Raw genomic sequence first — 18,807 nt, forward strand, 5'->3', positions numbered from 1 at the left:
TCCCCTCTTGTTACTACATGTAGTTTATAGCTAATAAGTAAAAATACCACGATGTGTACCACACTAATTTAAAATACACTATTCTGAAATGGGCCATGCAGCAAAATTAGTACTTTTACTTTTGATTCTGAACGCAGGAGTATTTCCATGGTACTGGTATTTACTACTTACGTATGTTAAGTATTTAAGTATCACTGCATTGAATATTCTGTTGTTAGAATAAAGAATTTAAAATGCCATGAAGGTGTCTGTAAGCTTCGAAGCAATAAAATCCTGTCAGTTTTATAAAGATATACGACACCAAATACTCTCAAAGTCAAATTAAAGTCACGGCTGAATACTGCATATCTGCACAAACTCACAAAATGTAAAGTAATGAAAGGATTTCTGCAGGTGTATTTTCGACTCAACTTCTGCTTCACAGAACAGAAATATGGCTCATCGCACACCAATGCTGCAGATTCATCCATTCAAAACCAAAAAAGTACACAAGCATTACCGGCAAAGTATACTTAAAGACACAAATGAGCTCATATGATGTGATAACACCTGAGTTTATCATCTATTAGTATATAAATAAGTTGTTTGGAACACACTATAATGAAATTATATGACGACATTTAAGTGTTTCTTCATGTACAGCAGAGTCAACGACTACAAACAGGACGTTTAGAGGACGCAGTTAGATCAAATAAATAAATGAAAGTCAAAGACGTCTGCCGTCTGGGGGAGCACGAGGAGAACCCTGCACCTCCCTCTGCGTGTCTGCACTCAGGGAGGGGGGGCAGGCTTCAAAGCAGAGCTGAGGGTGATGCGACTGGGGATCAGGGAAGTTGAGAGGGCAGGGACTGTGGCTCTCAGAGAAAAGCCTTCAGGATCCTTTAGCCTCCATAAACAAAGGCAGAGGGCAGCTCTAACAGCCACAGGCCTGCAGAGCAAAGGAGGGAGATGCTGATAAAAGGCTGTGCAGGTGCTGTGCAGGATGAAACAGGTGTCACATAATGAGTACTTTATCTCTCAGGCTTTCTTTAGAGACAATGGACGCGCTGCTTACACGTGTGCGCCCCATAACCTGAAAATGTGATTACTGAACATGTTTATTACAGTATATCTGATCGAAGGTTGCATGTACGCATCTGTGTGTGTGTACGTTTAATGTGCACGTGTGCAAGACAACAAGGGAAGAATGAAAGGCAGCCAATCACATGACAGCTGACGGGATAATAGGCACCTATAGGACGTGGTGCGATAATGAATGTGCCATCACAGGGAGTGTATCAGCACAAAGACTGAGCTATGCACACACACACACACACACACACACACACACACACACACACACACACACACACAGCCCTTAAGGGTCTTAAAGGAATAGTTCAATACCAGTCAGTTTGGAGTTACAGCCAGAAACCAGTTAGCTTAGCTTAGCATAAAGACTGGAAACAGGTGGAAAAGGCCTGAATCTGTTCAGATTTTGAGGCACTGCATTAAAAACGGTTGATGGAAATGGTAGACTGAAAAAAAAGTCCTGAATTTTGGAAAAAAGTTTGCACACCTGCTAGAGGCGGAGGAGGAGGAGGAGGAGGAGGCCAGCTACTTCTTTCCCCTGCTAAGCTAAGCTAACTGACTGTAGCTACAAATTCATCATACTGACATGGTGGTTCTTGTATCTTCATCACTCACAAACTTCCTCGTTAGTACTGAAGCAGGTCTCCTGAAGTCAGACAAAAGGTCAAACTGCACGTCATTTCAGGGTTTACGTGAACGGCTGCTGGATCTGGACTGAAGTGTGTTCGTGCATGATTGTAATGGCTTCCTCCAATCAATAACAGAGATGAACTTCACGGAGTGACAGTGAGAGTAAATCGTGCTGAAGGATGAAGATCACTAACCCGATTTCCAATAATAGGCACACACACGCACACGCGCACACACACGCACAAGCGCACACACACACACACACACACACACACACACACACACACACACACACACACACACACACAGAGTCTGAGATGTCCACTTGTGTGTGACTGTCAGCCATTTAAAGAACAACCTAATCTCCAGAAATAAACGACTGAGGCCAAATGAGTTTTAGAGGAGAATCACACTTCCAGCTGCGTGCGAAGCCTCGCCGTGGCGTCGCTCATCAGCTGAGCGATGGCCCCGGCTCTATCACCTCAAGCCATCCAACTGACATCAGCTGCTGCTGTGGTTCAGTGTCTCACCGCCGATAACACGTGGTGTGGAGCCTTCAGTAGATCTCAGTCTTCGTAGTTCTTGGCTGCGCTGCCTCATCATGGCACATGTGCAGTTCACAGCGATGATGGCGGCAGATTTAACCTTGAATTTCCTGATGGTGAGAGCAGGACATGTGCGCTAACATGACCTCCAAACTCTCAGTGTACCGGGTATCTCATGCACTCAGACTCAGCATGTAGGTTGCTGTGACCGGCCTGGTTGACAAAGTGCTCCTCACACCAATGAAGGTCGACTCAGATGTGATGAAAACTGGTGGGTTCATGGCCGGCCCGAACTCAACTCCAGTACTCTCTAGAGACCACCGTTCTTCTTCTTCTTGAGCTCTCAGTTGAGCGGGTGTTCAAAAATAAATGAGACACCAGTTGGATTAGCGTTTGTGAGGAGGAGCACAACATGCCCAGAAGATGAAGGCAGGTGGTTATGATGTAACATGAGGGTAACTAGTTGGTTGTATAACAGGATAAGGCAGCAGATGACAAGCTGCCCCCCCGCCCTGACACCCCCAACTGTCACCCTCCTGCTTATGAAAGCTTGATACTGACCAGACACAGAGTTTTATAGTTCAATGCAACAGTTACTTGATGAATTAGCATAAGATTTGTACGTTGTACAGTAGAAGCGCTGCCGGTCTTTGCAGTACTCGTGTGGTACTCTTTGGATACTTCAGGTGCGCTGTGCTCATTCTGTCCTCTGAGGGCCTCACTGCCTGGGTGGAATATGGAATATATCAAAGGACGGGATGATGGATCACTTCCTTGTTTCTGACCAAAAGGCCTGCACATTGACGGGAACCATCCTCCCACTCAGCTCATTAGTGTAACACAACACAGGCCTGTAAGCCACTGAGCTGCTGCTGACAATGATGAAGACCGACGTCAATCCCAACGAGTTGGCTATTTTATATACGTACTGCCGCTGTAATAACTTTGGTGCCTCCATCAGGCCAAACTTTCAATGTCTAATACTTTGTTTTGACCAAATTCCTGCAGAAATAATGACATTTTTATCATCTTCAGCCGTACTTGTCTGTGGTGCTAATTGCTTGCTAACTCGTTACATTAAGGTGTGAACATGGCAATCGTTGCACCTTCCAAAAATTAGCACCTTTCCATTGTTATTCTGAGCATGTTAGCACGATGATGTCAGTGTTTAGCTCAAAGCACTGCTGTGCCACAGCGCAGCCTCACAGAGCAGCTAATGAGGCTGGAGACTGTTGACTTGACATTCAGGAAGAGCTCGGCTGTACAGCTCATCAGAAAATGTACCTCTGAAATGGCAGAAACGCTCAATAAAACATTAGTCCTCCGGTCTGATCAGCTGAGACGCACTGATACTGACCTGATACGGACAAACAAAAAGCTCCCAGCTTCTGTCTGGGTAATTTGCCTTTATGTACATCTGTGGTGGTCTACCAAACACACCTTCAACACCTGGGTCACTCTAGAAGTCTTCACATCAGCAGAAACTGTGTCCAATGACCTGAAACATCACATCCTGTTTATGATCTAACAGAGCATCAGCTAACGCCAAAGAACAGCCTGGATGACAGCACAGAGAGCTAAAAACAGACTGTTTCAATTATTAGAACACCTTCAGACACCAACAGACAGGTGGGCGCAGCAAGAGCAGAGGAACAATGAAACGAACCTACAAAAAGCACTTAAAGAGAACGATTCATGCTGGGGGGGGGGGCTTCAATCAAGTCACATATCAATTCATGGAGCACTTAACGAGAGTATGACAACTATTAAAAATCAACCATGGCAGCTTTTCAGCGTGTGTGTGTGTGTGTGTGTGTGTGTGTGTGTGTGTGACTGCAGTAAAACACACACACACACACACACACAGGAAAGTTGTACAGAGGGACTCACTGAGAGAAAATATTACAACCGAGCACCCTGAGATCTGATGATTGATATGAGGCGTGACAGCTACCTGTGTGTGTGTGTGTGTGTGTGTGTGTGTGTGTGTGTGTGTGTGTGTGTTTATGGCACAGACAGTGAAGGATTAGACAGGACTGAAAAAGCAGAATTTATTGCATTTCGTCCCTTCATACTCCGTCTTTGTCATCTAGAGCTGCAACGATTAATCGATTAGTTGTCAACGACCAAAATAATCACCAACTATTTCGTTAATCAATCAGAAAAAAATGTCAAAATCTGACTCCAGCTGCTTAATGTGGATGTTTTCTGGTTTCTCCACTCTTCTACGACAATGAACTGAATATCTTTGTGTTGTGGCCGCCATCTTGGGTTTTGTGAAACACAGATCAACATGTTTCAAACCAAACAACTGATCAATTAATAGAGAGAATGAGATTAATAATCATGAGCTGCAGCCCTGTCTGTCATCTGCATCCAAGAGTTAAACAGCAGGGGAGGCGTCTGATGCATGGAGTCTCCCAAAAGACGTGTGATGATGCATAGCCAACACACACACACACACACACACACACACACACACACACACACACACACACACACACACACACACACACAATAGGACCCAGCATCGCAAGCATGTATGTAAATAAACAGATGAATAAAATATTTTGTCACGGATTTAAACAAAACTGTTGTTCAGTATGCAAATGAGCGGAGTGTGTCAATGACATGTTCCACAGAGGCTGCTTAGGCTCGGGTCCGTTGTGTGGGGTGAAAGCCTTCGGGGGGAGCGCTGACTCCCGCTGCGCTGACACCAACATCAAAGACTGACTGACTGCTTCAGAAGGCTGAGAGCCTTCGTGTGTGTGAAAGAAGCCCAGTTTCAAACGGCTCGACACGCTAACGGCCGACTCTGGAAGCAGATGTACAGCTACTAGCACATATGCTAAGCTAGGCTAACCACGTCCTGGTTGTCGTCCCATACTCAATGCACGGTCGTGACACTGACATTTAGCTTTGAATCCAACTCTGCAAAACAAGCAAATAAGCAGTGTTTCAGATCTACACCGAGGAGGAGAACAATCACAGCACAATCAAACAGAGAATAACTTCCCACTTTTCCACTTCCTCTGATCTGCTGTGCGAGCGCTCCACGCCGCATTCATAACGTACAAACGATCCGACATGTGAGGGCGTGTTCTGTTTGCATGTGACGGCTCACATGAGCCCGCCCTTCCATCGTGTTAGACAACCACGGTTGATCTTAAATCACAAACCCCTCAGATGCCATCAATAATGCAACAGCTGTTTTTATTTGAGGTTGTGTGTGTGTGTGTGTGTGTGTGTGTGTGTGTGTGTGTGTGTGTGTGTGTGTGTGTGTGTGAGTGTGATTTGTTTATGCTCTCGGCTGGTGCCGGCCTCATTGTTTTTTCATGAAAACTGTAAACTGCATATTTACAACCTGTTACAAGGAGCAAACAAAGGGAACATGGAGGCGTGCAGATGCCAGAGGTATGCAAACAGCACTGTGGTTTGAAGCCGGTCATTAATACTCACTTCAGCTCCGTGTTACTGTTACAGAAACGTAAAGCCGCTCTGTGATTCAGTGTGTTTCACTGCAGCGCCACACCGGCTGGACTGCCTGCCGGAGTTTCCGTGATGAGATAATAAAGTCAACCTTGACCTTTGAACTTTGACCTTTTCGTCAGAGGATGGAAGACGTGTTGGTCAGAGGGGCTGAAAGAGGAGGCCGGCTGCATATCTTCATCAAATCAAATATCAGCCGTCTTCATCTCTCTGACCGGCATCATCACTCTGCCTCCACACACACATACACACACACACACACACACACACACACACACATCACTGATCAACACACAGCAAATGAACACACAGATACACACACCATATGTCAGGACAGTCAGTTTGATGGAGCACTTTCTGCGGCCAACATGGCTACTAAACACACACCTTGGCAGTGATGAATGTAGTGGCTCAATGTGTGTGTGTGTGCACCAGACTGGGAGATACAGATTTAGTGTGTGTGTGTGTGTGTGTGTGTGTGTGTGTGTGTGTGTTTATAGCTTCTGTTCTGTTCTGCTGCTTTATTGACAAATGTACTGCTGCAGTTTGAGAATGAAACTTAACTGCTGGATGCAGTTCTAATTATGATGCACTGCAGTCTGTGCAATTAAAGACAACCACATAAAACACTGAACGCATCGTAGTTTAACGCGATCTTCAGAATGAAGTAAATCTACTGTGACCCACTGACAGTTTCTCATGTCTCAGCGTAAACCTGGGCAGAAGAAAACATTATAAAGTAATAAATTTAACAATCTAAGTTTAACTTCCTGAGGCTGATGCTGAATCTGTTGGTGCTGTAGACGGTTAGCATTTAGCATTTAGCTGATGTTGAACTACGGTGTAAACACAGCCACCCCCGCCTACAGTCCGATGAATGCTGGGTTGACCCTGAAGCCAACGAGCTTCTGTTCAAGGTCTCTCCTCTTTCTCTCTCTTCTCTCGTTTCCTGTCGCTTCTCAGTGTCAACAAGCTAATAAAGCTCCAGGTGGAACAGACGTTTCCTGTTGAAGTTCTCCAGCCATCGATAAACAGCTGCACCTGAAATATCACCTCCAGAGGCAGCGTCAGGTTCTTTCAACACACACACACACACACACACACACACACACACACACACACACACACACACACACACACAGACTGTGTACACACCCATTCATTCAACCAAAAATCAATAAGCTTTTTCTGTGGCAAATGAGGAAATGATATAGGATGGCAAGAAGGAAGAAGGAAAAAAGTTCACAAGAAGTTGTTCAGTGTTCAGTGTACTGTGTGTGTGTGTGTGTGTGTGTGTGTGTGTGTGAGATCTTGTGCGGTAGCCATAAAAGCCAACGTCAAGGTTCTGAATCAGAGAGCGCAACTACCAGCAACTACCAGCAACTACAGGCTGCTGCTGTGTGAACTCATCATGCAGATAAACATCAGGTTGTACCAGTATGATATGATTTCTTACTGGTCCAGACTGGAGCATCAAACTTTAAAGATGTCGCTCTAATTGTCTCTCTTCGTCGATGTCTGATCTCTGCTGGTGTGGAGAAACCAGATACCAGTAAAACCAGCTCACGTACTGTTTTCCTCCAGTTAAAAAAGTCTTTCTGTGATCAAAGAGTCCACCAGAGGAGGAAGTCAGCTGATGCTGTTCTTATGACAGAGTCAAAATGGAGGAGAGTTTTGGACGGCAAAGACAGGTGATGTCGTCCTGTCTGTGTTCTGTTGTTTAATTTGGAGGATTTCCTCCGTCGTCTTTCCACATGAAGCACAAACAAAGAAAAAACACAAGAAAACTGACAGCAGACAGAAAACAAAGGAGGAAATTAAAGACGCTGAACTCTCTTTCAATTGTTGTGACACAAAACAAGCTGAAAATGTGAGCGTGAGCCAAAGCCGAGCACACGGAAGGTGTTTGGAAATGTATCAGCGTTCAGCAGCGTTCAGCGTGGACACGGTCTGAGTGTGAGAGCAGGTCTGCAGGAGCCCCCATCAGTCCGTGTGGCCTCCAGGCGCCGCCACAAATGACACCATTCATCTCTGCTAGCATGGATGGCCACTAGCACACACACGCACGCACGCACGCACGCACGCACGCGCACACACACACACACACACACACACACACACACACAGAGCTGTCTAATCCGCTCATTCGTCTCTGCAGCCACAGCAGGTACTTCACCTGCTGTTACTCCTCTTCTTCACTCTTCCTCAGACAGCATCCTCTCTCCGATCCCAGCCACCGCTCATTATCTGCTTTGTCCCGGTTTCACCAAATGTTGTCGCTACGAGGCCGAATGTGCCTCCTAGAAATCACATTTATACCGTACGACTAACCTGCTTTGCTTCGTTTGTTAGCAAAGCAACAGCAAGTCCTCTGATTGACGTGAGAAATTACGACGTTTATCAGCGTGTTTGTCTGCGCCTTCAGAAAATAATCAGAAAATTTGCAATTTCCGGAAACCCAACGTGAGATCTTCAAACGTCTTGTTTTATCCGAACGACAGTCTGGAACCTAAATATATCTGATTATTATCACATGACAATAGAAAAGCATCAAATCACCACAAATGACAAACGTGAACCAGCGTGTTTGATCAAAAAGTGACTGAAGGATTAACAGATTCTCCGTCGATCAGCCAATCGATCAATAACCCTCTCAGCGTTTCAGCTCTAACCAATGAACGCCGTCTTTCTCTGACCGAGTGCCCAAACACCAGCAGAGCAGCGTTTCATCGTGCTTTCGCTGGATATTGTGTTGCAGATATTGTAGAAAACAAATGGAATATTTCCTCAGTCGAGCTGCAGACGCATTAAGAATCAGCATGTTGAGCGCTGGTGGATGTGTTCATCAAAAACTCATTATACCGACATCATTCAGACGGTATTACCTCCCTTTCTCAAAGTATTTGCTGTAACAAATTAAAGGTCTTTAAACTGAATTTGGAGGAGAGTAAATGATGACAGGAGCGCCATAATCTCCAGCCGGCTTTCTGTTTCCTGCTCCTTCATTTCCTGCTGCGCTCACAGTCTTCGTGCACTCGATCTCGTCCTGTGGACACCTGCCAGGACGGAGGCTTGAATAATTTGTTTGCTGTTATTCTCCAAGTGAGGAGAAATCCTCGAGTGCGTCCACTGATAGCGCTGAAGTTTGCGCTGAGTTTCTGATAATTAACGAGCATTTGACCTTTGCACGCTGTCGAGTTCAGGTGGGGAGAACGAGCAAGCGTGTCGAATTCATTCCAGCGCTCGATGAGCTTTGGTTAAAGTTCTGTGATGAATGATGTCTCTCGTGAAAGGCTCTGCGATGCAAACGCTGATGGAGAGATTTTCTCAATCAGAAACGCTCTGGCTCAGCTGGGCGGGGGGGGGGTGGGGGGGTGGGGGATGAAGGAGCCTCCCATCTTACCGCTGTCTGAACCCGAGTCGCTCCAACTCTGCTCACCATCGAGAGGAGGAAGAGGCAAAGTACAAAACACTAAAGAGGCTGTAATCGAAGTCAAACTTTACATATTCAACTCTGAAATGGACTGAATTTAAAGAAGACTTGATTCTGCAGCTCCTGTGCACACGTTTCAGCTGTGACAGAACGTTTCAGAGTCTTTCAGCTCCTCGTTTTGGTTTTATGACCCTGCTGACAGACACAGTTAGCACTGATGCTAACGTTCATCGGGCGACGCTAACACAGCTTCAGTTAAATGTTATTGACCCTGAATGTGTAACTGCTAGCGTTCACCGAGGCGGGAGATGAACAGAAACGACTGAGGCTGCTTTAAATCATCACATTAATGTTTGAGTTTTGTACTTTAATGACACTGAATCAAACCCTGAAGCGTCTGACAGCAGCTTTGTTCAACCAGTAGAAAAACATGTAACTCACGATTCAGGCTGCAGGAGCAAAATTCACTGATCTATATTTAAATGTATATACACACACACACACACACACACACACACACACATCCTTGGCTGTGAATCACACAAGTGCAGGTCAAGAGTTCAGAGGTCAAAGGTCGGGGCGTTGCTGTTGGAGAACGTGGTCACATGAGCGTCAGCGGGGTCAAAGTGGAGGCTAATCAAACAGGACCAGGAGGGGGGGGGGGGTGTTTGCTTATCAGATCTGTCCAGCTGTGTGTGTGTGTGTGTGTGTGTGTGTGTGTGTGTGTGTGTGTGTGTGTGTGTGTGTGATGTACTTATCTGCTCGAGCTGTTAGGAAAAAACTTGTATTGATTTCGTAACATATCCGAAAGCTTTTGACATTGATCTCTCCCCGTTGAGAATTGGGTGAGAACAGGAAGGGGGGGGGGGGCAGTATTGAGCTGTGATTGGCTAAAAAAGCCCTCAGGTTATAGATCCGAGGTCCGACATGTTCAACGTCAGCTCTGACCATGAAGACATGAAATCAGGATATTATAGGAGTATCAAGGAGTACTCAGGTATTTACAACACCTCAAATTTGGGATTAAGAATCAGTAAAAAACTGTTTACAGTCACATTGTGGGGACTCGCCCACTTTATGGGGACACACCAAAAAGCCCCTACAGCTAAAATCATTCCATGTTGGCGTGAAGACTTGGGTTAAGGTTAAGATAGTGGTGATTATAGCTACGATAGGTCTCCAAGAAATTAATGCAAGTCAATGCAATGTCCCCAGAAGTGATGGAATGTGTGTGTGTGTGTGTGTGTGTGTGTGTGTGTGATGTGATGTGAATGTCTGCAGATAATTGTCCTTTAAATGTTGGCGTCTCATCATACACAGGTCATCCTGGAGTCAACAACATCACTGTTATCACCCTGCACAGATTATATTGATCCTGTGCACCAAACACACACACACACACACACACACACACACACACACACACACACACACACCACAATAATTACACCACTATGAGGAGGTGAAAATCATTTTAAAATAACAGAGTGACGCCGTCCAGGCCTCTATGTGTCCAAGAGAAAATAGATTACAGCTTGTAGTCAATGGAAAAGATACGAGAGGTCAGTGTGTGTGTGTGTGTGTGTGTGTGTGTGTGTGTGTGTGTTGCCTGTGCTGTTTATGCTTCCACGCTACAATTCCTCGACTAACTAATAGCTAATTTGATCCGTTTGTGCCTTTTGGCAAGGTTGTATTAAAGTGTGCACATTACACTCTTTAACACACACACACACACACACACACACACACACACACACACACACACACACACACACGTGCCGCAGAGTGATACTGGACTGAATCACCTGACAGGCGTGTTAGCGGGGTTCGTACGCTGAGCCTGCTCCGGCCCCTCGGGACGCTGGTGAAGGTCACACTTCCACTCCTCCTCCTCTGGATGTGACGGAGCAGAGCGTCGCGGACGAAGAGGCGCTCACAACGCCTCTGGCACAACGGCGGTTATTCGGCAATTAACTGTCGGTACAAAACATCCAGTCCTGCTCTGACGCCGTGGGTCTGTTCTTATTGATTTCCTCCATTCACGTTAATTGTTTTGTCTAAAATGAAACACCTCGTCAGTTTACTGACATAAAACACAGAAAGCAGAGCAGCGAACGCTCACAGTCCAGAAGCTGGAATCATGTTTGCTTCATTAATTACTTCATTAATTGTTGCCAATTAATTTTCTATTGACCTGTTAACTGTTTCCTTTTTAGCAAATGCACCATTAAATGGATATTCTGCTCTTTATTCTATTATTATTAACATGTCATACATCGAACACTAAACCTCTGAGATGTTTCCTGTATGAAAAGCTTCTATTTGTCCATCTAAAGCTACAACGAAGGATTATCATCATCATCGATTCACCTGCAAATCATCTGGTTTCTAAATGTCAGATAATTAGACTTTGTCGTTTCCTAAAGAACGAAGTGATTAATCAAGAAAATATATGAACATACAGGAAACATGCCAATACAAGGAGAAGATCCCCCCGTAAGACAACGTCAACACCGGCTCAAATGAAACCCTGTGAAGTAAACTGTGAAGGAGCTGCAGCTCGGAGCAGACCTCCACATGTAAGAGCTGCATATTTGATTACACATTTCAGGCAGATTATTCTCCCTGCACATGCAGCTTCGCAGCAGCTTCATTTAAAACCATGAATATGTAATTTCATTCTGAGGTTAAAGATAAGCCGGAACATACAAGAGAGCCTGAACGCGATCTGATTGTGAACTGCTGAGCGCTGCGTTCATGAACGCTTCACCGCGGCTTCGGCGTCTCCCCCGTCTTTTTGGGGGCCGGGTGGTGTTTTTTTTTTGTTATTGCTGTTTGTGGATGCTAGCTCCACCGCTCAGCCGGACAGTTGGAGGCACATATGCCTGGTGGAGCTGGCGTGGCCGGCAGCCTGGCACGGCGTCACGGGGCCCTGCCAAACAGATGAGCCTGTAATTGTGTTTGGTTTAATGGTCGGGAGAGCTTTCGGCGGGTTTTTACACGTTGGTTGACTTTGATATGAAGGGCTCTGGATGTGTTTCTTCATGGGAGGACGTATTTCAGGTCCCGTTCGCTCAACATGTTCGCGACTCACAGCCGGAGCTCTGATCTGAATCATCAGCACAAAAGACGAGTGAGTGGAAGGTACAAATCACGGTTCACAGCCATGACTCCAAACATCCATCACCTCTGTCTGAAGGCAGCTCAGCGCATCAGTCAAGTACTGCGCTCAAGTACAACTCTGAGGTACTTGTACTCGACTTTTCATGTTGCTGTTATCTACTTCTGCTTCACTTCAGTCCAGAGGGAAATGTTGTGCTTGTTACTCCCCTGGACATTTATTTGACAGCTTTTCAAAATAAAGTTTTACATTAAAAATACAGTTTGTTAGAGATGAAAGCAGAGGCTCGTCTGGTTTGTTAAACCGCAGCTTGAATACTAAAAAATATCAGATAATGTCGAGCAAACTACAAAACGTGAGTCTCACGACCCCTCTGATTTACTTTGGGACCCTTTGGAGGGGCCCGACCCACAGGTTGGGAACCACTGGATTCGAATCTTGACTCTATGAGAAGTTAAAGCTCACTCCACAGAGGCCACCTCAGTATTGATTAATCAGTATTAATGATCTGATAATGTATAATAATATATCATTTGTGTAATAACCTTTACTTTGAAACTTGAAGTATTTATAACACTGAGGTACTTAAATAACAAGTATGAGTACCTGAAAACTGATCGTACAGTCTACAGACTGAATCAATGCTCGTTTTTGGGTCCACTTTGGTCAATCGAGGCTCTGTGTTTTCTTTCCTCTGACCTGCTTCGACAAACCAACAGCAGCTGAGGCTCATGGGTACTGTGGTCTTTACAGTCGTCCACCAAACTGACGGACAGAACAGAAGCAAATAATTCAGCCTGGAGGCCAAAACATCGTCCAAGGACGTCGCAGACAGAGACAGGAGCCAAGACCAGGAGAAAAACAAGAAATAAAAACTGGATCAAAGGGTTTTTACTGCAGACACCAAATAAGAGCCGCGTCCCCTGAGAAGCAGCTAAGTCCACAGTCCACCCTCTGAATTTCATGTGATTGTCCTCACACACACACACACACACGCACGCACGCACGCACACACGCACGCACACACACACACACACACACACACACACACACACACACACACACACACAAGTCTGCGCTCACACACCCTCAGAACAATTCCACAGAAGAAAAGATAATCCATAATTTGATCCATTGTTGCCATGGCGACGGGCCGCACCACTCAGCCGGCGTGACATGAACCGCCGCAACCAGTCAGCTCGGCGCGGAGCAGCGTGGAGGCGGGTCCTCGCTGACGACGTTCTGACAGCGGTGTGGAACACGAGAACCGGCTCGTTCCAAAGAGCGTCAGCGATAACTGACCCAGAAAAGCTGCAGTCAGCTGGACGCCATCCTTCAGCCTCTCAGAGCCGAGCGACGACGACTCGACGCTTCATGCAGAAAAAGACCCTCTGGATTAAAACCCGTCTGTGTGCTGACGTCTCACTGTGGTGCAGTAAAGTGTCCCCTGTGTCTGCTGTCCTCTCGTCTCCTCGTCCACATAAAGCAGCATGTTCCTGTTGGAGTTGGTTGAGGTGGAGCTCATTTTCTAAAGGACTCAAACTGCTGATTCTTTTCATTCTGGATCAATCCGCTGATCATCTTCTCCATTGATCGATTGATCGTTTGGTTTGCAAACGTTCTGAAAACAGTAAGAAATGTGGTGACAGTGAGCCCAAAGTGACGCCTTCACCATGTTAGTTTGGTCCAAAGCTGCACGTTATCACAAACACATGCAGGTCATCAAAGGAGAAGCAGCAGATCAAACATCTGAGAAGCTCGAACATCCAATGATGAAGAGACACCCGCGTCAGCGTTTTCATGTTGTCACTGAGAGCCTGTTAGCATGCTGGTGTTAGCATTTAGCTCCAGCTGTGCACAGAGCGGCTCGCTAGCTGCTGTGAACAGCAAAGACTTCCTCGACTCCTCTACTTTCTAAAAAGTTCAGTTTGTAGAACTTAATAAATCCTGCTGATGACCCCCCCCCCCCCCCCCCATGCAGAATGAGACGGGGATCCAGTCCAGCGCTCTCATCTTGATGTTTTTACACCATCGAGATGAGATAAAGAGTCCACTTCATGGGCTGGCTGATCTGATTTATGCTGCTGTTTGATTCTTTTAAGTGTACCTCATAAAAAGGAGGCCAGCAGCCCGGATGTGAGCCCTGCTTGTATTACACACACTCCCATCACATTCCCAAAAATGCTCCTTTGAAGCTCAAACCCGACGCCGCCCGCCTCCACAGACATCACAGGAGTCCCAAATATGTGATTGTTCATTAACCTCATCCCCCGTCAGCCCATTATTGGCCAGTCACTCTCCTCGCTGCGTATCTCTCCTCTCTTCTCTCGGTTTTCTTTTTTAGAAGCAACCAGAAATCCTGAGATCCACGACGAGGACGACGACTCCCACAGCAGAGCCTGGAGCTCCAGTCCAAACAGTCCCGAGGGCCCAGTGTTCCCAGTGAAAACATAACTCTGCTTCATCACAGCTTACGCTCCACCACTTTGAAAAACGACTGGAAAACCTGTTCAGTTCTCTTCCTGTCGAGACTGAATGAAGCTCTGTGCTGACATTCATGTTCCCCAGAGGGTGAAACGTTTTGGGATGAATCCTAATGACCTCCTGTTACACCATGAGGCTGAGATGAGTTGAGGATGTGACTCCTGGTGATGGTTTCACGCTGATCGACAAACATTGGTTACGTCCCTGACGTGGGATCAATAAAGTCTCATCTTATGCCAAGAAGGAAGCAACACACTGACAGCATTTAGAGAGGATGAGGACTGCAAAATGTTTAGTTCTGAAAGAGAAAAATCTGTTTTGCAAATGCTTTCAGCACATTCGTCAGGACAAACACAATGTGTAACAATCTCCTGCGCCTCCACAGGGCGCTTTAACATCGTTACTGGGAACGTGACGCAAGCATTTCTGGCTCAAAGCCACTCAGAGTTGCTCGCTCGGCATTGGGCTCTTAGTTTCTGAAGTTATGGATTCATTTCTATCTTGAGGCTGACAAAGTAACTGCAGAAAACTGCAAAATCACTTCAACAAAGTCCAAAAAGACTGACGCACAGATGTGAAAGAGGGGCCCCAGAAATATTGGAAATGATGCCTGATTGCACAGGAAGTCCACAGTAAGCCGTCAGTCAGTCTGAACCAGGAACGTTAAACTGTGATGATGTTTGTGGATAAAAAGCTTCTCCTCTGACTTCATCTTCCAAACAGTTTCTGTATTTTCAGAGCTGTCTGATCACCTGACTGACGTCGCCCTTTCAGCTGCTGCCGCTGCGCTCAGCTGTTGTTTCTGTTGTGTTTATGTCAGAAAAAAGGAGCCGAGACCTGAACCCTCATCCTGACACGTTCATTTTCACTCGTTCACTAGACGGCAGTCACACTCAAGTCCGACCGAGTCACTCCTTCATTATCTCCCACTGCTGTTATCTTTCTCCTTCCTCTGCAATTCTCTTTGCACAGCCGGCCGAGGCGCCCGGCTGTGAGATGAGCGCAGAGCGAGGATGAAGAGCGGCTGAAAGGACTCCAGCGGCTCGGGATTGGCTGCTGAGGCAGCACAGTTTGGCGGGTCTGGCTGTGTGTGAGCAGATGTCTTACAGCAGCAGACGAACCAACACCGCGAGCAGGCGAGCAGGAGCATATCTCCCGATTAATAGCAGACAATTAGGCCCACTCTTCCTCCAGACAAAATCAAAACTCATTACAGCGTGCAGGCGAGAGGTGGAGGAAGTCTGCGTGTGCGAGGAAGAGCGAGCAGCAGGTTATTTTCTGCTTTCCCCAAACATGTTATCACCCTGATCACAGATGGTGGCAGCAGCTTCTTCAGGCCCTGCTGCTGCTAATGGGAGCGATAAGGTGTACGAAAGGCAGGGAGGGAGAAGAAAAGGTGGTGTGATTATTTTTTAAGAATCATTTCCGCTTCCAGCAGGTGAGGAGCAGCTTCGAAAGCAGGCGCTCGCTCTGAGGCGCCGCGCTGCGCCGCCCGCTCGCCCGGCTGGATTACATGGACTGGGCATGTTTGGGAGCCGCAAAGCCTCATGTGATGCGTGTCATGAGAGGCTGCTGACAGGCTCAAACAAAGGGAAAGTTGTGTTCGAGCTCCCTGAGGTTGTGACCAAGCAGCTTCCAGTGCTTCAGTGCTGCCCTCCAGTGGATGCAGAGGAACTCAGCCTTTGGTCACATCCTTAAGTTTCCACATGACACAAAGCAGCAGGTTGAGAGTTTGTGGGTCCTTCACTTCCTCAGAAGTCTCCTGGAAAGAAGTGTGTAATTTGGAGCTGATTACAGGGCGTGATGCAACAACTTGTGTTGGTACTTGTGGTGAGAATCAGCTCAGTGAACACAGAGCCAGCTGATCCACCTTCAATCATTTGATTCCGACAAAGGGTGAAATCTCCACGAGCGGAAAACACGACAGCCTCATCCATCAAAGTCCTGTCTTCACTTTGAGTTGAAATCTGTTCTGTCAACGGTCAGACTCCAGAGCAGGAGACAGGAGTTCATGAGCATTTTCATGTGTTCATCTCGGCCTGAACGCGCTGTCAGTATTCACACTTTCCAAGAAACAACAAGTGATACGCTGATTCTTTCACTTCTCAGGAGGCTTTTCTGATGATACCTGCAGCCTGATCAGAGGACCTGCAGACACAAACCAAACTAAGACACTTAATTCCAACTAACTCTGCACATCAGCGTGTTGGTTGCACAGCAGGTCAGCAGAAATGAGTCTGCAGGAAAACACACAATCATGAAAAACTGCCTATGGAGTCAAAAATGTGGTTTCCAGTGACAAATGAATAATAAACGGATATTTATTGAAAATGAAACTCTAACACACAACAGTGCGTTTATGATCTCTGTCTCTGATTTATCAAAAGCATCGTTTGATCATTAGATGACGAGACACTGATCACTGCTTCAGTTCATGTAGACACAGGAACTGATTATTGGCAGATTGAGTGATGAAAGAAGGAAATTTAAAGCCAACAAGTGTTTTTTATTTCCTTTTGTTCTTGATTTACTGCGACGAGGCAGCAGCTAATGCATCATGTCTACATGTGGTTTATGTCACGCGGCCCTGAGGTGGAGCTCTTCCTCATTTACTGATGGAAATAAGTCTTCTTCACTCACTTTTTTCCTCTTTCCGCCTCAAGTTTTGAGATTAAAGTCATAAATTAATATTTAAGCAAATGAAAACATCTGTCCTGGAGCTCCTTCCCTGCACCTCATATGACCGTCTCCAAGTTGTTTATGTTGTCTGATGAACAGTCAAAACCCCCAAAAAGCACGATCTAATCACATTTAAGAAGCTGCTACTAAGAAATGTTCTTTTTTTTTTTTTTTTTTTTTGCTTAAGGACAACTGGTGTTTTCAGAAAGTGCACGCACCGAGGACATCAGAGCGCGGGGTGAGGTCACGGGACGGAGCGGGGAGGAACCCGAACACGCGGAGCTGAAACGTCTGTCATGTGGGGAAACCTTCCTAAACAGGCCCGTTTTAGGTCTGCGCTCCCTCCGCACGTATGTCGGTAATATTTTTGCAGCGTGCGGTTGGAGAGTAGTTTCTTAATGACAGGGGAAGCCTGAGCGGCCTCCTGCGTAAACAGGCGTAGCTGGCTGCCATCTGGTTGGCTTCCACTTCAGAGCAGAGTGAACGCTCACTGATGATCGCCGCTGATTCCAGCTACGACTCCCCGAGCACAGCTTTTAGGAAACTCGCTTCGACCCACGAGATTAAAGGCTCCGTCCACCAAGTCACAAAAACACAGTTTGTCACTTCTGAAGGTGTTCAGTCCTGCAGATGCTTCTGGTTTCATCTGATCTGGTTTTGACAGATCAAAGCATCTCTGGACATTTCTGCCTCTATTCCAGGTGTTTGAAGAGTCTGCATGTGGTGATCACAGCTCTGACAAACTGACCATCCATCATCATCAACACAACACATTTTCAGAAGCTGCAGTAAAAACTTCTCTCAGCGACGTCTGGATTATCTATCAGTTATCCATTGATCTGACTGATTATTCTCTGGATCGATCTGTCCAGTATGTGTCTGTAAAACATCAGGAAAGAGTGAAAAAAACCCCAAAGATGCAGTTTACACCGAATAACACCGCACAAATGCTGCAGGACTAAAGCAATGAATGGATCATCGAAGCCGTTTCTGTTTCATTTCTAGAAACTGCTTTGTGTCATTTCGTTCACTATATGGACTTGAAAGGTGACAATGTGCTCACAGCTGGTTCCCACAGCCCCAAAGTGCCCAAAACCATCAATAACTGCAGGCTTTAATCTTAATCGGGCAGATGATGGATACAGGAGGACGAACCTGCGAGGCAGAACCACCAGGTGTGCTTTGAGTTACTCCATCCCAGCTGTCCTTCCCTCAGCAGCATCGTCACCTCAGCTGACCTGAGAACAGTCCACGCGTCCTTATCCTGAAACAGATCAGCGGTGCAGCCTTAGACCTGCCGCCGAGCCTCCTCCTCCTCCTCCTCCTCCTCTCCTCTGAGCCACGCTGACGTCTTT

The 18,807-nt window shown here is 46.3% G+C and overlaps 1 protein-coding gene across 2 annotated transcripts in view; it reads right to left on the reverse strand.

The window, feature by feature from the left end:
- ttc28 (tetratricopeptide repeat domain 28) overlaps positions 1-18,807 on the reverse strand; it is a 92,346-nt gene that overhangs the window by 62,953 nt on the left and 10,586 nt on the right. The gene's annotated exons all lie outside the window — the stretch shown is intronic.

This window comes from Chaetodon auriga, chromosome 19, assembly GCF_051107435.1.
Source record: "Chaetodon auriga isolate fChaAug3 chromosome 19, fChaAug3.hap1, whole genome shotgun sequence".
NCBI lineage: Eukaryota > Metazoa > Chordata > Actinopteri > Chaetodontiformes > Chaetodontidae > Chaetodon > Chaetodon auriga.